The sequence below is a fragment of the Poecilia reticulata genome, linkage group LG11 (assembly GCF_000633615.1).
Source record: "Poecilia reticulata strain Guanapo linkage group LG11, Guppy_female_1.0+MT, whole genome shotgun sequence".
In the NCBI taxonomy this organism is placed as follows: Eukaryota; Metazoa; Chordata; class Actinopteri; order Cyprinodontiformes; family Poeciliidae; genus Poecilia; species Poecilia reticulata.
Window position 1 is genome coordinate 10,229,219 of NC_024341.1, and position 21,784 is coordinate 10,251,002.

A 21,784-nucleotide genomic window follows, 5' to 3' on the forward strand; every position below is an offset into this window, starting at 1 on the left:
GTGTGTGTGTGTGTGTGTGTGTGTGTGTGTGTGTGTCGACTGTTTGAATGTACTGTATGGGATTTGCATGGTATGTAAAGCCTTCATATATCACCAGTGGGGCGCTGAGTTTTATCAGTTGCGGAGCCGGTCCTTCAGGGCTGTGAAAGGCTTTTATCTGCTATTCCATTTAATCAAGTGGGACGAATGTAAAGTGTTTTGTCCAGAGAGGCGTTTACGGGTCAATTATGTGTATTAAAGTACGTTTAAATATAAATCTTTTCCTCTGTTTCACTTTTTTTTTGTCTCCTGCGGGGTAGATATTTGGAATGATGTAGCGTAACATGGGTGACTTAAAGCTATCTAAGCAGTCTATCGAATCTAAATCCGACTGACATATATTTAAAAGCAATAAGTCACAAAAAAAGGATAGAAAAGAAATTACAGAAACTCCACGTGTCTATTCGCCCGTCCGGTCCTGTCAATGTATGCGGCCTGGCGCGCTCCCGTCCCTGGAGTAAACAGTTATTGGCATAATAAAGGCATGTTTATCCGAGAGCGAGGATGTCAGCGTCTTCTATGATGGCAACCTTATCGAGCTCCCGGCTTACTGAGGGGACACAAATATATTGATTGAAACATCGAGGTTACGGCTATTGACTGATGTCACAGTGTCAGTTCAGCTTCTTAAGTTCACCAAGTTACACGAGGGTGTCATCATGCCAACCTAACGACAAGATAAACTGTGAAAACTTACACCTATACCAAAACATGAAAGAAAGAGTGCAAACTTCCTTTAACAATAGTCGTTCTCTCTGGTTTACAACGTAATTTTCAAGGAGATGACCTGTGAGAAAAGAAAAAAAAAAGTCGGTATATTCGACACCCTGGGAAAAAGAACAGCTTCGCGGCTTTGTGTTGTTGTTTTAATTCCTGGTGTGCAGGATGCGCGTCCATTTTGCCTTAAAAGGACAAAAAGCCCGTGAAAGAAGCGTGATTAATGAGCGCAGTTCACCTTTACCTTGGATCCACCTGCAGAAGCGGCTGTATTTGAGCTGTAGAGAGTCTCTGGCACAGACAGCCTCAGTCCAATTCAACTCCACACTTGGGTAAGTCGAGTAAGTTAAGCCGCTCTTTTTTGCGCAATTAATTGATCAAAGGCACGCCTGGTTATGTCAGAGCGCGTTTATTATATTGGGAAGAACGTGTGTCGTTTTGGACGATGGCAAGGTTATTTGATAACTGTAGACGCCCTTATTTTTATTTGTTTTATATAAATAGTTTAGTGTACACACACTTGTTGCTCAAGGTGAGAGTCCGTTTTGTTTACATGGCCTCTTTGAACACTGCGATTAACTGAAAACGTGTAACATACAGCGGGTTTACTGTCTGTCCTGTTTCTCAAAATAAACCAAATATGCAATTTTTAAACATAGTACAACCCTGAAAGATGCATAGACGCAAACTATTAGACCTATGCAGCCCGTGGCTAAATCTGAGCACAATTTCAGATTACAAAATAAATATTTTAATAAATACTATGCAGAAAAAAATAAAGCAATTACTAATTATGGTTTGTTTAAAAAAAGCTATTATACTCATAACCAAATTCATCGATTCAGTCTATCTTTGTTGCCGTTTTGAATTGAATAAAAATGTGACATTTTCTAAAATTATTTAATTGAATTCGTTGTAAAGGTCCCTTCAATATACAAATTTGCTAATATTTATCGAAAATGACAATTTTAAACATGAATATTTAAGTAGGTCAAATTATTATTATTATTATTATTATTATTATTATTATTATTATTATTATTATTATTATTATTATTATTATTATTATTACTACTACTACATAAATTTATCAGAAATTCAATTTATGTTAATTTAAAAGACACCATATTACACCACTTAAATGCAACAAGATGTAATTACGGGTCAGTTTCACGGCAGATGTGCAACTTTGTTTGGTATAAATGAAATGGAAAAAGACTCTACATGTGATTTTTAACAATTCCCATTCCCTTTATGGGACCCTGCGCACCCTGCTTTAAGAGCTGCAGCCACTCTTATGTCCCCCCCTGCAGCTAGTGCGCTACAGGATCCCCTCTGAGTGAAACCCAGCTGATTCTCAAAAGAAAAGGCCGTGCATTCAGGGTCAATCTTCGGTCACGGCTTCAGTTTGTTGTCACAGCACCATCCTAACCCCCTCAAACCTAAACTAGAGTTTATACACCCGGCACAGCGCAAACAAACCTGGCTTGGACGGCCGGTTTTAAACGAATCTCCGAAGTAAAAATAATTAGCAAACCAATACAAATGACAGAAAAAGGAAAGGTGTCACGGGAGAGGACTTCCCGACGATCCTGATGGTTTCTATTAAGGCCCAGAGATAAACATGGACGATGACAGATGCTTAACTCAAACCATTTAGACGCTGGTACGGAGCAGTAAATGTTTAAAGCATTACGATGGAATACGAAATATTAAGTTTCACACGATCTGGCAAAGTTTAGGCTCGTCGGGTTTCAGGTATTTGAGTTAGGAAACACCCCGAAATAATAATAATAATAATAATAATAATAATAATAATAATAATAATAATAATAATAATAATAATAATAATAATTTTATTTAATTTTTTTGCAATGAAGTATATTTTCCGACAAAGCCGCTCATGAATATGTTTCCAGTCAGCATAAATTTAACATCTGATTATTTTATCAATCAATAACTTAATGATAACTGCTTCTAAAAGATATACTTATTTCTATATGCATTCATAATTTTATTGTTCAAATGTTAAAGTAGATTCTTCCAATCGAATAATTCATAATCTTATTTTAAAAAATTGCTAAAATATCTATCTATCTATCTATCTATCTATCTATCTATCTATCTATCTATCTATCTATCTATCTATCTATCTATCTATCTATCTATCTATCTATCTATNCTATCTATCTATCTATCTATCTATCTATCTATCTATCTATCTATCTATCTATCTATCTATCTATCTATCTATCTATCTATCTATCTATCTATCTAATGTGTTTATTTAGCAGTAATTAACCTGTTGTAAAAACAAAGTTTTACTTTTATTTGCATTTTCTTGTATGTTCCAGAAATATGGAAGTAATTGTATTCGCTTTAAAAGAGTTCCTTTCTCAGAGCGTTTCTCAGTTTAGCTATGGACCAAAAAAAGGGCGCCTCCTTCACAAGAATGACATCAAGCTTCCTTTTAGATTGACATCAAATAAAAATTCTCATTAAAAACTGGACACATTATAATAATTGGATTTGTCTCTTCCCGCAAAGGTATGACATGGAAAGAGCCATTAATGAAAAAGAACCTGAGAGCAAACAGCTATTTAAACCAGAGCCCACACACTAAGGCAGGCAGTAACATGTGCAAAATATTTTTTTGATGAAGTAATAGAAACAGTTTCAAGTAGAAGAGGATGATGTCTTTTATGTCCACACACATGCATTGAACGTTGTAGAAAAAGAATGTCAAAGGGCTTTTTGATTTTGTGGAATCAGGTGTTTCAAGCTTTGGATGCCAGGGTTTTTTTTTTTTCTGTAATTCTGTGTCTGTGTGTGCTGTACTAATTATACAGAAGACTGACAAAGTAAGATCATGATCTGTCTTAAAAATTGGATTTGGATTGAACTTTTCACATAAATCCCATCTTACCTCTATGTCAATTACGTTTGCATAATAGTTGAAGAGGAATAGTCCCATTTCTTCATTGTCAGTCTGAAATATTGCGTGGTAAATAAGCAGCAAGAAATATTTGTGTGGTTCCGTGTACAGGTTAGAACTGGGTTTGCAAATAAGGTTTATTTTATGCACATATACAGCTCTGTAAAAAGAGTCTAAGGGTCAAACACTTTCTTCTCTCAGAAATTTCTTTCCGAGTCTTTTACTGACTGCTCAGTTCAAACAGAGAGAGGTGGAAACCCAGTGAGGCAGTGATGTGGACAGACAGAAGCCACTCATCATGCTGGTCCAGGTATTGGCACATCTGCTCAAACTGACCACTCCCTTGGCGTGATTGGCAGACAAAATGAATTCCTCCATCGACAGATGTGCGACAGAGGCAAATGGATGGATTGACAGAGTGATGGGGGGAGGGGAAGAGAGAGGGAGATGGCATCATGAAATCAGTCGCTGTGTGCTGCTGTGGTAGGATAAGCATGCCGGCTAAAGTGGCAGACAGAGAAGAAGGGAAGAGGGATGTGGTTGACCGGATGGAGGAAAAGCAGAAAGTCCACATCTTGACATCAGCACTCACCTCTGCGGTTTTCTTTGTGCTGCGCTCGGCTCGGCTCAGTGAGGCACTCTGACTCGGGGTGCCAAACGGAGGCACACAGAGAAATGTGAAAACAGGAGAGCACAGCCAGGGGACTTTGATGGGTTAGAGGCCCACAGGAGGAGCATGTAGGCTGGATAGTGGTCTACAGACACAGGGTCCATCCATCACACATGTCCTGACCTCCAGTTGACCCTGGCGTTGGAGCCAATGAGGCGCCCTCAAACCCTAAAGAAAGAACCCCCCCCCACACTCCCAACTACACGCGCACACACACTTATCTAGCCATACATACACGTCCAAACACACAAGAGATCGGGTGACACTGAAAGGAGCCTGGATGCTCTTTGTGTAGGCCTCCCCAGTTTCCAAGAATCCTTTGTTGATATTTTTTCTAACTAATGCGAGTACCAACACCTGAGAGACAGACAGATGTACACTGGCACACACATTCAGGTAACTACTCGCATAGTGTAGTCTGAACAGAAAGAGCCACTGAGCAACGTCCTAGCAGTAGCTAGTAAGTAAAACTTTCAGTAATAAAAGTGACCTATGGGACAGAAAAATAACTACAGCAAACTCAAGATTCGTCATATAGGGTTAGTGTCATGATATATTTTTTTGATCAGGAATGTGTGTTGGTAATTCCGACTCTATCATTTCGCACCTTTTGCTCTTTCGGTTGTTTTGTTCTTAAAACAGTCAGACCCATATATCATAGTCACACAACACAGCATGCTAATTTGTACTGAGTCGCTAACTCAAAAAACAAACAAACAAAAAAAACCATCTGCATTTCATTCATGTACAAATTCAACAATACATCTCAGAATTCATAATAGTTTTTCTCCTATCCATAATGGCTTATCCATGTACATCTCCACTACCATTTGGATGACTGTCTTTGGACCACTTGATGATTCTGGCTGAAGATTAGGTCTCTCTTGGTAAGGTTCATTTAAAAAGTGAGTTGTTTCCTGGCACACGCCTGACTTTTAGGCATATTTCCCAGATATTCATAGCGTTGAGGTCATTAGCAGCTTTGCCCATCCCAAAACCAGTTCTGATGAAAACTTGACATACTTTTGGAGCACCTGGTCAAGGTTTTACCTATTCAGCACTTGATTTGAGGTAATGATATTCCATCCACTCCATGCGATACCGCTTTCCCCCTGGATGCTGCCACCACCATGTTTAAAAATGATGTACAGTATTCTTTCAACTCGCCTCTTGAATAAATCAGCCAACAAGTCAAAATGACTGTCTCTGATGAGACCTTTGTCTTATCTGAGCACAAGACCTTTCACCTGAAGACATCTGGCTTGTCTATGTGAGCAGATGTAAATTTCAGGGTGAGAGTTTGTGTCAGATGGTAGGAAGTTACGAACTTAGACAAGAATTTCTAAACAACAGTGATCTAACAACATCTAAAATCTCAACCCTGTTGAAACTGTAAGGAGTACATTTGAAAGATTATGTAAATCAACTTTTGGACAATGATTCATGTAAAGATGAGTGGTAAAATAGCTAACAAGAATTATGCCAGAAATATATTAAAATATAAAATAATAAATAAATTAAAGAGTACTGTCAATTTGCAACTGACTTTTTAAATTATGATATTTTGTAAAATCAATTCCCAACTGAAAAAAAACAACAACTTTGAATAACTCATTGAAAGTTCAAAATTATGACCACATTCATGCTCATAAAGGGTGCGGTAAAGTCTGCCCAAAACCGCAACTGCATTTTTGGAAAGATACCGGTTCGCTCAGTGTTTGACATGTCGCTCTTCAACCTCTGTACTAACATGTTGGTGCAGCAATCCAGAGGAAGAACAGCAGCTGCATGCACGTATAAAGTAACAGGTCTGATGAAAATGTGGTTATTTGAGCAGCCACATTTCCTGGGAATGAAATCCTATTCCCAGAAAAATGTAGAAACTTTCAAAATGGCATCAGAAACCTTAGTGTGTAAATAGTTTTACTTTGTCTTATGGACACATCCAAACAAGTGTGATTTAAATTTTGTTTTGAGTTATGGAGAAAGATAAAATTTTAAGCAAAGCAGCATTATTTGACCAAGCAACTTTAAGATATATGTTCTAATAATAATGACCTGGTAGCGATTTGTGTTTTGTATTTAAAGAAGTCTTGGCGACCAACAACTAAAGCAAAAGTGGTAAAACTTAAGAAAACAAAAATCTTTTTTTTTCCTGTACACAAGATTCTACCAAATCTACTATTTATTTGTTAAATTCTAAACCACTCCAATAACTTAACAGCTAAGGGGTAATAATCAGGTAATAAAATTTTATTACCAACGCTATGAAGCTTTCATTCATTGAACAAAAATAAAAGTGCAAAAACCAATGGAATGTGAATAATGATCCAATAATTTGATTATACATTATGAGGCTAATCATTTTGAGCAACAAGAAGTGAGTATTGCATTATCCGTGCAGTTAGTGTCACATCATAGGATACAATATGTAGCTATATTTAAACATGCTTTTATTTCAAGAAACTGGTTAAGAACCTGGATATAACATGAATTTTCTGTGATGAGAGGGCACCAGTGTTCCAACATAACAAATCAGACTTTCCTTTATACTCTGTATTATTATTATTATTATTATTATTATTATTATTATTATTATTATTATTATTATTATTATTATTATAAGAAATCATAAAGAAACAAACTCAATAACCAACAGAACAATCTTTAGAACCAACACAATTCTTGCAGTTGCTCATCGACCTTTGGCATGTCTTCACTGGTATTTTAAGAATTTATCTTTAGCGATAAGCTCCAAGGATTTGAGTCTGGATGGCATTCTGGCTTTCTTCCCAATTTTTAGCTGCCGTCAGATTCCCATGTTTAAGTTGGGACTGTGACTGGACTACACCAAAGGATTCATTTAACTTGCAGTCAGAAGAAACGGTTGGTGAAATTGAACGTTTACAACAAACTAATGCCAGGTGTACAGATATCCATGGTATTAATTGAAAAAGTGACAAAGAATCGATTTTGGCAATTTCTTGCAAAAGCCACAACTGAAGCCTTTTACAGCAATAATTTGCCAAATTTATTGTTTTACATACTGTTTAACAAAAGTAGTAAATAATAATATGATATAATGTAGAAATTCAAGTGAGTACATGCATACTACTGATAAAAATCCTTGAATCCTTGTTCTACTGTTGTCCAATTCAGTTCATAGAACGACTTGTCCAAAATGTTTTCTCTACACTTCTTTTTGAAAGTTTCTTACAAACCCCAGCTAAAACTGCCTGAACAGGTTATTATTTCAACTGTTGGTGGTCCTAAGACCCACATTACAGTTAATGTGATCAAATTCACTTTGCAAATAATACCAAAGCATTTCCTGAGTACCACTAATAGCAGGCCAATTATCACCAGCCATTTGAGAACCATGAAAGTAGCGATTCCATGGTAACTCTGGCTGTATATTTAGGGTCAGTGTCCAACCGCCTCAGTCTGGTGTTTGATGGTGATGCTGCTCAATGCTTTTGCATCATATTTTATTTAGCTTTGGCTTTTGATAACCTTGATGTAATTTTCTAATTGGACAAAACAGATGGGAATAAGATGGAGAGTAAAAACATATTCCGAAAGCCTGAGCCACAGAGTCACCAGTCGTTGTCAATTAGGAAATGGAGCCTGGACCAGGCTGTTGATATCAAAGAGCTGAGCTCGTCAATAGGAAGACAGGTTAAACAGTACATGTTAAAACAGCCCCAAGGAGATAGTTGCTGGCACATCACAGAGAGAAACAACCACAGTAACCACTTTCACACACAGATATACACCTACACTGCTTGAGGGCACAAGACGGGTTTCAGCACTTTGAGTCAAACACTTTCGTGTCAGGTGGAGTTTGCAGACGATGTGAGCTGCAGATTCTGCTCGCGGGGACCGGCGACCATTGTTTTGTGGCGTTTGATCTCGCCTGACACCATTATTACCTGAGAACCACCTGCCAGTAACTCTCATAAGAAGAGAAATGGCGCTCACGTGTGCTGTGACAGGAGGAGCATTGGAAACAAAATCTGCGGGGATTAGGGAACAATTTGTGTGTTAGCTGACAAGCCGGAGTGCTCAGGTCTGTTTGATGGTTTCTGACACGTGAAAGCAGATCGGATCCCATCGAGGATTTAGACATCTTGAGTAACATCACCCAAAAAACCCTGCACTTGCTGGATGATATTTTAAGATGTAACGTGATTTGTGTTTTTTTGCGGTTCAAACATTATGAGGCAGACCGCCTTGCTCCAGTGTAAAAACAGCTGCTTGTTGTAGAGTGGAAAATGAAAGAGATGTTTTAGTGACAGATGTTTAGCATATTGTAACTCAAAGCCTCTGGTTTGTACAGAGCCTGCAGCACATTACACAGTGGGAGTCAGAGAGCTGGAGTGAAACTATGCACTGATGTGCTCTCTGTCCCCTTAGGGCAAAGAGCGGTTTAGATTCAAATCTGCAGCACTCAAAACATGGAGCTTAGCCCGACAAATTGATCTGAAGTTAAAGTGTATGATTTACTGTATTTGGATGACTTCTTGTTTATCTTGAGCTTTATGCACAGGGTTTTGTGTCGTATTAATGAGAATATATGTCAAAGGAATTGAGCTGAGATTAAATTTCTCAAGTCCTTATTATTCTTGCTACTTTTGAAAACACTGTTTGAATAATTTGATGTCAACTTTGTCTTATTATTTAATTCACTTTTCACAACTTTATTTGAACATCAATATCTCACTGTGCAAAATTAAGGTGAGCAATCCAAAGAACTTTGACTTTCAGAGAACACTCCCTCTTACTGGAGGCAGTTCTTACATGAACGTAATCGTGGAAGAGTGCCTCCTTCTGCAACTATTCTGCAAAAAGCTGTAACTTTTTATAGTGTAGCTTATCCGAATATGATGCACTGAAAGCGCATTTGCTCCTCCATCCAAATAATTTAATTCAGGTCTTCCAATCACTTAAATGGTATCTAATGTTACAAATTCACCACACAAGCACATTGGTGGCATGAAACCATGATAGGATACCTAATCCAAATGCCTAGCTGGTATGAAGATTTCTATATTTTCTTGCAGTATTATTTGATTACTTTGGTTAAAAAAAATAAATAAAAATTACGGGCAACTGAAAAGATTACTAAATAATTACTTCACATAACCATGGATAAAAAAAAGAATCAAACTGTTCTCTTAAATTACTCCTGTTCAGTCTTTCATTATCAAAGTAGCTACTTGTCTGCGTGTTTAACCATCTGTTCTCGTGAAGACTCATTTGAAGTTTTGATATATGACCTTTCTAAATAGTGTCTGAAACAATCACTTCAAATTAGAGTTCCGTGTTGTGTACACAAAAAAAAGTCCTTTGATTCTGTTTAAACGAGGCAGTTCTCTCGGAGACAGTTGACCGACAAAGAGGGAATGTGGTTTTATTGGGTCACCTGTTTTAAGGGCTCTTACAGTGAGATGACCTCTCCAACACCACCGGCTCTCCCAGCAGACAGCTGGCCAGTCACCCTTCTCTGCATCCCCCTTTGCTCATCCTCCCCCTCCACTCGTTATCATTTGAGCTCCACAGAGACTCCTCTAATGACAGCCCTTGTCTATATCACCGTTGTCACAGCTCGTGTCTGTGTGTGTGTGTGTTACCCCGTGGGTGTGTTTACATTTGTGCTCTCAAACTAGTGCATGTTTGGCCTGTAATGACAGCGGCTGTCTATAATGCCTCACCCTGGCAGGGATCATTCGGTCCATCCTCTCTCTCGTCCGCTGTCCAGTGTCACCTACGCCCGGCTGGACGATGATGTGATCTTTAGTCCCCTCAGCGATCTATAGACTGGCATTTGGCTCAGAAAGCATTCCCCAGCCCTGACATGCATGCTAAAGCTCATCGCTGTTTTGCCGATACCTACCCCCCTGCCCCCCACACCCAGTGCGGCTGCCTAACCTCCCCCAAAAGGTGAGTTAACGCAAGTCAGAGCAATATTCCAGCAGGCAGTGTTAGATACTGGAATGGCATTTAGCCACTGAAGTGTATTTGTGTATGCATGACGATTGTGTGCAGTTTCAGTGTTGCTGTTGCGCAGTCTGATGTCAAGAAGTCAAACGGCTGAAACTATTTGGATTTCTATTGTGCCACCCGTCTCGACTGGGGAGCATTCGGAACTTTGATCTGGGAATCAACCCAAATTTACCTACGTTCAAGTTCCATTGTGAAACCCAGCAGAAGTTGCTATTGGATATGAGTTATTGGATATGAGTCCATAAAAAAAAAAAAGAACAAAAAAAGATTGTTAGGCTCCAATGGTTTTTACTGAACAGTGATCAGACAGAAAGACAAGGGGAAGACATGCAGCAAATGGCCTGAGACTGGGAATTGAACCTAGGACATCCGTGTCGAGACTAGCCTCTGAGCACAATGCGCATGCTCTACCACCTGATCCACCCAGCCAGTGCCACTGAAAGTGTTCAATTTCACACATGCTATGAGCTGTAGTATCGGTGAAACGAAAGGATTATTTTAAACCTATCAATAGTTTGGGGCTTAGCGGTCACGTTATCATTGTATTAAAGCATCAGTTAAGGTAATGAGACTTAATTTGTTGTGAGTTAATTTAGCTTTTTGTTAAAATGGATTCGGAAGCTTCCAGAAAATCATTAATGAGTGCGAGTGAGTGTGATTCTGTCGGAAAAAAATTATGAAAAATTCTGATTAGGACATCCCTACCTGTACTGACAACTACTGAGAGATCTGCTGAAGTGATATATATTTAGCATAAAGCGATGTCCCGTGTCTGCTAAAAGAAATGAATTCTCCTCTTTAAAGTGGATTGTATTAATTTAGAATTATCCCAGGAAGCCGAGTGTGTTCTGCCAAATCTTACAATTTTCCAGCTTATGAAGCAAAAATCTTTTGCATCCTGAGAGATGCTTGGGAAAAAAAAAAGCAGCTCTGGTTTAAGACTGATTATTTTCATCCGGCAGTTTAGCTGAAGCATGAAAGAATGATGAGTGACTAAGAGTGTGGTCTCCCATCAGGAATGGCTTGTGTTACAGCATTAAGCTACTTATCTTTTATGGAAATGATAACTTTTGTGACATCTACCTCTGACAGCATACATTATAAATTCAAACTCGTCCCCAGGTGATGAAACAGTTCCCATTATGTCTTGTGTTTGCGGTATCTTCAGGATATATTCACTAGCACACTGGAAGCAATGTATTTTGCATTTCCAGCATCATTAACAGTCTGTGGGGGTGGAAATATTCAGCAGTTAGTGAAGACCAAGAGTTCAAACTGAACATCAAACAGCAACAGAAATAAGAAAAAGGAAAAAAAAAAAACACACACACACCAGAGACTTAAAATTGAAACAATAGACATTACATCAGCTTTGATTTAAAAGGAATTTCAATAAGTTTTAGTCTGTCCATTTATCTTGCAGTTCAGGGTCATAAAATCTGAAGCTAGAGCCTGCAGCATAGCAGTAAGACAATGAAGATTTAATGATAGAGAAAATCATAAAGTTGGATTTTATTGGCTATGGGCCATCTTTTCATAGCAGATGGGTTTACATAAATACTCATTCCAGTTATGCTTGAGGTAGATATAAAGTATTTCCGTATAAAAGAACGTGCAAAACTTGCAAAATCCAAAATGTAAGGTATTTTGTGTTTTGAAATAAAAGGCTTGAAGGGCATTTTTTGCTTAGAAAGTGAAGTTATCATTTAAAACAGCACTTTGTATTTACTCAGGTTATTTTTGTCTTATATTAGAATTTGTTTTAGTGACCTGAAACATTAAAGTGTGACAAAACGGCAAAGACTTGCATCTGCGCAGTAAAAAATACATTGGCAAAACTCTGCCACCTTTTTGCAATGTGCTTCTTCACACAACTGGAAGCTCTTAAAGTGGTTGGTTTTTTTTTGTTTTGTTTTTTTTTAAATCATGTTATTGGAAACATTTGAGAGTATTCAATAGTCTCCCAGCAGCTGTCCAAGTAATCTTAGCTTGGAGGCTCGTGGAAAAGTAGTTTCGGTCGAGTTGAACTAAGAATCACTCAAAACAACTATCAGTAATGGGTAAATTTCCACCCGCGGCAAAAAATAAAAAATAAAAAAAATAATCCAAACTTTCCTAGAAATTTGAATGAACAATGTTTGGAATTTGTACACCTCATTACTTTTGAATCCGACAGCTGTTTACATTGTCACAGTTTTCTCAATGGAGCACTATCTATGGTGCCATTGCTTGGGCCAAAGCAATAGAGCGTTTCTTCTTCATGAGAAGAGAAAGAGCTGTTACACTATGTACACTATGATGCAAGCGTAGAATGCACATCTGCACACACACATATATGCACACACTTCAGGCTTTACAGTTACGTTATAAGGTACCGCATAATTTTACAAAGTTATGGTTTCTAAAGGGACTTTGCACATAATAATGGTGTGATGTATAACTATATGCTTTGAAAGTCCCTTTAATAAGATTCTAGAGAAAGTTTAGAAGATAGTTTTTTTGTTTCTGGAGCAGAGTGGCTCGGTGCTCTCCTGCGGGAGAACACCCATGATGAATAACAAAACAAGAACAGGATGATGCAATTTTGTTCTTGCAACCCTGGGAGAGAGATCAAAACTCTCTGTTTATGCAGAGTATGTACAACCCAAGAAAGTAGCGGCAGATTAAGGTTCACCAGGTTGTACCACTGGTAACTTAAATGCAAATCCAATGTTTTCGAATATTTTTGTTTAAAAAAAGTTGCTCACCCACCAGCCTTATGCCTTTGGTTATGTGCTCAACCCAGGAACGCTCAAACCAGAATCAGCTGGGTTTTTTTCTCCAGTGCGCTCGGTAATAGGTGCCACCTTCCAGTGAAAATCTATTCTTCATTACACAATTCTGTTTTCATGGTCCACTTACTCTGGTTAGTGAAAATTTGACAAAATCAGGCAGTTTCTTTAAAAACCTTCTTGGCAGCTTTGATCAGCGTTAGATTAAGAAAATTAAAGCACAATGACAAGATGGCAAAAAAAAAAGAACTGATGATGGTTTATTGTGTATTTGTTGGGGAGACTAATGAGAATTTGGTAGATAAAACTATCCCTATGGTCCAATTAATATACACTCAGAGGTTCTACAGGGACAGCTTTGAATGTAATCTGTGTTTGTTTAAAAAAAATGGATGACCTCCAGCATATTATGTGACCACTGGAAGTCTCCATCTCTAATTTTATCTGCTCCTTCTGTTATCAGACGCTCCCTGTCGCCTTTGTTTTCTGTCTCTAATCACAGTCTGCATGCTTTATGTGTGCATTGATGTCGTCTTGCCCTCATCTGCGTACCTGACAGCACAGAGCTTTCTTTCATCTGCGCTTCCTCTGATGCATCCTTCCTTTGTCGTTTTGTACTTCCCTTTTCCTTCCTCTGTTCTCTCTTTGTTCACCTTTCTTTGCGGTCCACGCAAACATTTTCTTTTGTATTGTCACCCTTTTGCTGCTCTTGCCCCCTCAGGTCACAAGCGTGTGTTGAGGTTTCAGAGGTTGCAATTTTCTATAGATAAACACCCTTTTAGGAGGATTATCTGTGTTGTGCTAACAATGTAAACCCAGGATTAGCGCCTGCTCTCCAGGGATACATAAGCATGGCTGAATATGTGTATCTGTTTATTTATGGCGTAATCATATGTCAGCTTATCGGTTTGGCTCAGTTTCTATTAATTCACCGCACGGATTTCCTTATTTGTACGCCAAAGTCCTCTGACCACGGTCTAAACCTCGTCAGCTGACTCCACTGTCTCAGCTGAAGACATCTAAACACCACATTACACAAAGACTAGCGGTTCATTTTCTAATTATTACACTGATCGAGCACATGTATGAGAAAATGCAGGCTGAAGCAATCAAATTTGGCCATTTATAGAAAGGCCTGATACGCACAGACAAATAATACCAGTGGACCTTAAGACAGACTTCATTACCAAAATGAAGCAGGTGCTAAACTGAGCACCTGCAAACCTATAGTGTATGCATACCTTGAACATTTCAAATCTGTCACATTATGACCAGAAACATCAATGTATTTTATTGGGGTACATCAACATATCCGTACATTTATGAATAAAATACATCAGTGTATTTTATTGGGATTTTATCAGATAGAAGAAAATCCACATGGTCAGTTTTCTGGTTTCTGGAGTTCAGAACTAATAGCTGTCTGTCCACCTGAAATTTTCTCCCAACAAAGCTGTGTATCTTTGGAGTTATCATGGGTCTCTTAGCTGTTCCTGGAGTTCATACTGTCTTTCGTACCCATATTTAAATTTTTAGATGATGTGTTGACCAATGCTCGTGCTTAAAGCTTGTAATATTATTTTAAAATCTAATCCTGCTTCAAACTTCTCCACAGCTATGTTGCTAATCTGTCTGTGTCCCTTGGTCTTTATGATGCTGCTTGCTCACTAATATGCTCTAACAAAGCTCGAATGGCTTTACATAACATCAGGATGATTCTTTTTACTTATTATTTTGGTAACTCATGATTGCCATTAGTTGGAGTAGCTGGATTTTCTTTAGAGGTGACAGATAAATGGGGGCTGAATAATATGCAATTTCTGAATTTTTGTGTGAAAATAAAGCATTATTGTTGTATTTTCTGTTAGTTTATGACACAGAATCCCTCTTGAATGCATCTGTTTGTGGTTGTAGGGTGGCTGAATGGGTACAACTGCTGCTGCGACGAAGCTGAGGTGCGAACCCTAAACTTTAGGAAGAGTTAATAAATCTGTAAAGCTCCAGCGACTGCTTAGTCAAACTGCAGGTAGGGTTGGAGGTGAAAAACCTTTAAAGAAATGAAAGCAGAGAAGGGAGTAAAGAGATGCTTCAGACGGCAAAGTGAGGACTTGAGGAGGTCAAGGGTCACCCCCCCCCCAATGATACCTCCTGTGCCAGAGAGGTAGTCACGACCCGGTCAGCGGAGGTTCAGGTGTCAGTGAGAGACGACTGACTGACAAGCCGAGGCGGGAAGCCTCCTGTGTTCCATCCCGATTGGACCTTTCATCCTTCCTTCCCTCGCTCTCCCTGTCACTCCTCCATGACCCAAACCCTCCCTCGCTTCAGCTGCAGCGCTCTTCACTCTCCTTCGCTAACGCTCTTCACCAGCGCTGTCATCCCCTCATCCTTCCCCCTGTCCTTTCTCCACTCACCCTCTTTTTCACCCCAAAAGCTAAACATTACCACAGGGTTTCACTCAGCAGGCCGGGCTGAGCAGGAGAGCTCTCTGTGGGAGTGGAATTAGGCTTCACTTCACCGTCATACACTCACGGAAAAGCACACATGTAGAAACTGGCGAATGCAGGAGCATGGGTCGTGGCCAGACAAACTTTTAGCTAATCTTTCATAATGCTTGAACGTAAAAATGAAAATTTAAAGGAATGGTTTGTTTTCAACTCAAGCTATTTCTTTATAATTAACTGTCTGTTAATTACTAAGAATTTAGTGGTTTAGTGATTTAGTGAAGTGAAAAGGGATTTCCCCCTTACATATTTCTTCTGTTTTTAAATTTGGTTGATTACATTTTGTTAGAGAAATACTTTTGATTGTTTTCAGTTGAGATTAGTTGCGGTTACTGCTAGTCATAATTCCTTTAACTATGTTGGAAAGATGTGACATCGCAGTAAGATTGCAATAATGTAAAAACATGCTAAGTGATGGGAAGCTAATAGCATTTTTTAGATGTGAATTAAATATTTTAATTATTTATTTTGTGTATTATAATTTTTTTATTTAATTTACAGTTTAAAATGAACATGTCACATATGATTATGAGCAAAATAAAAGGAGTAGAAGGAAGGGAAAAAAAATCTAAAGCAAATACAGCTTTTCAATCATTGACGCTTTAACATGATTTTTTTTTCTTCTTGAATTTAACCAAGAACATCCAAATAAGAAAATAATTCTCACATCATTAACTATTTAGGGTTAAAAACAATTACAACATAAAAAAAACACAACATATCAGCAAATCTATGTTTCCAAGTCAACATGCTTTACTCATAGCAAAAATGAAATGTCATAAGAGTCTGAACCCAGGAGTTATTGGCTCTCTCTGAACAGGGTGCTGACCAGAGCTGATAGATAATTCACAGCTGACCACAGATCTCAGTAATGGTGTCACCTTATCAACCTCTGCTGACGGATGGACAAAATGTGCCTATTACTTCTTTACATGGACAGCATGATTAATACAGCCTGTTTCACAGTGAAAACTGAATAATATTTGAAAGTTTCTTCTAATGTAAAAGTATCTTTAGGAAAGAAAACAGTTAAAATGTGCATACTTCTCAATGCTAATTGCTAATGCCACGAGTCCATTGAAAAGGTTATGCTGAAAGAAAAGGAAACCAATGCACTCGCCCAACAAAAATCAGAAGGTTTTGGTTCAATTTAGCACAGTTAAGCTTGAAGGCAGTAGATTCATAATGGGACACTTTGTTAAACTCGTTTAAAGATATAATGGACTACGAAGAAAACAAACTCTTTCAGTAAAAGCTATAGATGCATTCAAGTACCCAGGTGCTCACACCCCGACTCGTTCAGCTTGAATAGCTAACAAACGTCCAGTAATGTCATCGGTCAAGATCTGTGTAATTCATCTCTTCAGCGATTCCTATGCATATATTCCCATTGTGTCACAAACTGTCTCTATTCAATGGAAGTGGATTTCATTCACCCAAGAAAAAAGAAATAGGCATCTTATCTTGTAATTATGAGATCTGGATTTGTTATTTATTTATTTATTTTCTTTTTTCCAATAAAGAAAAACATTAATCTCATGAGCACTGTCAACTTGGCGATGTTAGCCCACTTCTATAAAAGGATGTAACAATTCATCACTTCTGTTTTAAGTTGTGTTTAACTCCCAGACAAACCAAGCTTCGACTGCCAGTAATTCTGCATGCGAGGTTACGCTTTCCCTATAGAAAGTAGCCCTGACCCAATGCTACTGGGATTGGTTTCTGAACTGAAGCTGATTGCATTGCATTATAAGTAGGATCAAACTGGGATGTATGGAATGGAATTGAATTTGAATATATCCTTATAATTGCGTTGCATTTCTCCTGATACGATATATCTCTAGATATCTTGTAAAGTTCCTTAAAAATGACATTCGTTGTCTATTTGCACCGGACAGACTGCTCGAACCATCCATCTAGTAAAAGTATTTTTTTTTAATTATTTATTGGATGGCTACTCTTTATTTTTCCTTGAGTAGAATTTTTGGGGTATTCTACCCATCTCTGTTCCTGACACAACATGTTGACCACGTGCATTTTCCACTTTCTGCTGTGCCGCACAAGCGATGCCTTACCTAACTTTCTCTCTTCACCTCATGTGGAAAAAAGACGTTTATATTCATAACCGTTTTCCAGTTTGCAGAGCGGAGCCCACCTCGGAGGCATATAGACGAGCTTCTCATCACTCCTAATGTCTCATCACCGTGTTGACTGGCGTGCCTGAGGACAGAAGACAGCGTGACATAGACACTGGCGGGTATGCATACGCAGACATACACTCTGACAGGTGCAGGCTGCCAGTCGGCTCTTCTTTGTTGCTTTTCATTAACTTGTCTAATAGAATCAAAGACTGTCAGCAGAAGAGAATGACAGAAAAAGAAGGGAAGAGGGGAAACGGAAGAGGGAAAGATTGCTTACTTCTGTTTTTCTTTTCTTTTCTTTTCTTTTCCTTTTTTTTTTTTTACAGTATATGACTTTTTTTCTGCAGCTGTCTAAATTAAACTCCTCTTTTCTTTTCCATATCATGTTGCATCTGTTATTGCTCCTAGATATCCTCAGGCTTTACAGGCATGCACAGGTATGCAAAAAAATATATATATATCAGGAGATAGAAAGTAGGAGGTATAGCAATAAAGGTACAAGTGCTTTGGGCAGCATGTGCCTCCCACACTGTCAGCTCATCATCAGGAAGCGCTCTGCATGAAAAAGCCATCAGGACTTTCAGTGAAATAAAATGTCAACAGAATGCTTTTATCTCTCGGTATAAACACCTATTTTATTTCTTTGCTATCCAGAGATGCGTCACTCTACTAAAGGTTAAAGGGAAGATATTCTAATCAGGGCCTCTTTGCACAACAGCAGCTCAATAAGGTCAACTGGTGTCACAACATTCAGCGCGGAGGGAGGGATGTGTGTAAATACAAGTGCGTGTAGGGTTACTTTTTAGTCATCCTCTTGTTTGTTTTTCTGTTGCCGTAGCGGCCGATCCAAAAGGCATCAAGTTTAAGTCCTTACCTGCCTTTCCTCCCTGCAAGGTCTTATAATGAAATCGCCGTCGCTGTGTCATAAGGTCGCGTACGCATAAGCACGCATGTTGAGACACGCAGACTTAACTCTGAGTTGCATGTAAAGCTCCGGTGCCTGACGGGGCGATCCGCCAGCCAATTGGCTGTATTGATTATTGGGTCAGAGGAGGCCGGTGGAGCGGCAGCAGTAATTAGGGCTTTTTGGTGTGGATTAGCCGAGAGAAAAGGTCACCCACTCAACAACGGTGGCAGGACCACAGACAGGGAAGGGGGAGGGGGGTGGACAAGACGATGGGCGCTGTCCCCAAACATGACGACCACAACTTGTGATTGATAGGGAAGGAACAGTTTACATGTATATTTTGCCTGGCTAAAGTACTCACACTTGTATATTCCTCACACTTCTTTTTAATTTTGGTCAAGTCACATATGTGATAACAATGTTAAATGTTGCAATGGCATTATTATTATTAGGGAGACGTAAGCAAACAGTTCCCAGATACAAAGACACTAAAAATAAAGGAATAAACAGGACCTGTATGAGATTCTTTAAACTAAAATAACGTATAACGTGATCTAATGTGAGGCTGCACAGTGGAAAAGTTGGCAGCACTGTTGCCTTGCAGTGAAAAAAAAGTCCTGGGGTCTTTCTGCACGCTTACTGTGCATGTGTGAGTTCTCTCTTCGTAAGTCAGCTTCCTTCGACAATCCGAACACACGACTGTTAAATAGTCTCTCTAAATTGCCCTCGGGTGTGAGTGTGTCTGCACGGTGGTTTGATTGATTGATTTATACAGCGCATCCAACTAAGGTGACGGAAGCACTTTACAGTGAAAATCACAGTGCAAATCACATCACAAAAACAGAATAGGATCCAAAGCTGAAGTAGAGGTAGACAGTGGTCCAACCACAAGGGCACCATCTTGGACTTACAACTTGAGGTAGAGGGCAATCCAGGAAATCAAAACAATGATATAAAGTGTTTAACCTTTTTTAAATTTTTCTTTAAATTTGTGATTTTGACTAAAAATTAAAAGAAACAAAATGTTGTTTCCCCTGGAGTGGCTATGTTGTGATTTTAAGTTTCCAGTTTTAGTTCCCATACTCTATGTAGAGAGTCCACCCAGATTTACTGTAAAATTAAGCACAAGTTACACATTCGTCTCCAGTAGACGGTGTCCTGGTCAGTTCTTTTACTATCTTTTATTTGTTGCAGTGGTGTCTGCTCTATGCCTGATTTCATTTAAAGAATTATAAAATATGTTTTCATGGAGCTGCTTTGTCCATATAGAAATCAGACAAATGAGACAATAAGTCAACCCTGCAATGAGTTAGCTGGCAAATCGAAGGTCGAGCAAAGTGTTGTTTCCACACAGAGCACAACTCACCCGATTTCCATAGTTTAGATTGACTTTTTTTTTTTTAGCAGATATTTTTTAAAAGGAAAACAAAATAACATAAACTTGAATTTTGAGATTTTTATCTGCTTTTTGAGATGTTTTATCTGTTTCATACCTTTGCTTCTTTTGTCTTCAGACCCTCAAGTTGACCTCCCAGTGGTATGGCAGGTCTGAGTGCATCTTCGGAGGTCATGACCCCTCCAAACCATGAGCAGGACAAACAGGACTGAGGAGCTCCAACAACACATGGAATGTTCCCTTTGTTTTGTTTCTGCTACACTAAACTTGCAAAAGAAATCAAGAAAATCCCCCTACTACTTTAATAAAATGTCTATATATGTGTGTTAGAATTGAGAATTTTTTGTGTCGTAAGAAATGGTAAAAATCTCAGGAAAATTGTTTTCTTTAAACTCAGCGTGTACTGCTGTTTATCTCTGCAGTCGCTGTTTCACAAAGTGCTGGAAATGTGATTTATTTTTAAGATCTTGCTTGAACATATATTTATTTTGTCATCTGCAATCACTTTGTCTGCATTATCTGTCCGTCCCTCACAATATATTATCACCTCGCAACTGGTTCAATGTGGAACCGATTGTTTCTGTAAAGCACAAACATAATAAAGTGTATGATTAAGAGGGTGTCTGCTTGTGAGCGTTTATTGGGTGTCAGCTCCCCTTCCTCCTCTGCTCCTCATGGCTCACGGTGAGAGAATAGCAGTACTGAGGGAATTGGGAGGACTGGCTTTTGTGCAAAGCTGCAGCACTCCTGGTGGTGGAAAAGCAGAAGAGATGCCTCATTTCTGCAAAGGCAACACAAATGCAGCACGAAAAAGCCTTCAAATAAATCCATCTTTATTGGAGTAGCATAATCTTTACATTTAATTTTAAAAAATGCAGTTGGAGGACAAAATAAGAAGAAATTGATGGTTCTGTTCAATTGTGTGAAACACATTTTGGAAGTTCTACAACAGCCCACAGCACTTATTCATTAACTTTATAATTTGACAAGGGGGGGAAATTAAAAAAAAGAGCAACTTTTCTGTAGGATTTAGGTCTGTGGAGTCTGGTGTTGATTGATGCTGATGTCTGTGGTGAGTTGGTTATTTGTTGTAGATCAGTATCAGCTGAAAGACCCAACAATGACAGCTTTTCCAAATTTTGGGAGAAGCCATTATATTCTTTTGGAAAATATATTAGCACTTTAAAGAGTTAATGATACCATGCACTCTGTTAATGATCCAATTAGCTTTCGAAAAAGAACAGATCGTCAGATTCACAGATCCTCCACCGTGCTTAACACAAGGTGGGCATGAGATGTTTTTTTTTCTTTTTTCCTTTTACCTTTCGACACATGCCAAACAAATCCAGAGTCCTCTAATCTTGGTCTGATCTGAACCAAAAGCATTTAAACTACAAGCTCAGCTTAGGTAACCTGTGTTTGGGTTTTTTCCTGGCATGCCTCCCAGACACCTGGTTGGCATGGAGATAAAATCTAATGCAGGTTATGGACACTTGGTGAACCTAAAATAGCATTCTTTTCCACATTGTCCTCACTACCCGTGATTTATTTTTATTATTTTTTGGCCTTTATGGAGTAAATTCTTCAATTAAATATTGGATTCTTTATTTTTTAGAGCTGGGTTGTGCTGCTGCTATGAAAGATTAATTTAATTATTATTTTGGTAGAGCTGTTGCCTTGCAGCAAGAAGCTTCTGGGTTC

At 38.6% G+C, this 21,784-nt stretch overlaps 1 long non-coding RNA gene across 1 annotated transcript; it reads left to right on the plus strand.

Moving 5' to 3' along the window:
• Positions 1 to 1,012: 1,012 nt before the first annotated feature.
• Positions 1,013 to 20,690, plus strand: LOC103472199 (uncharacterized). The gene is made up of 3 exons (XR_534821.1): positions 1,013 to 1,088; positions 17,776 to 17,896; positions 20,202 to 20,690. It is a non-coding gene; the product is annotated as an uncharacterized LOC103472199 (long non-coding RNA).
• The last annotated feature ends 1,094 nt before the right edge of the window (positions 20,691 to 21,784 follow it).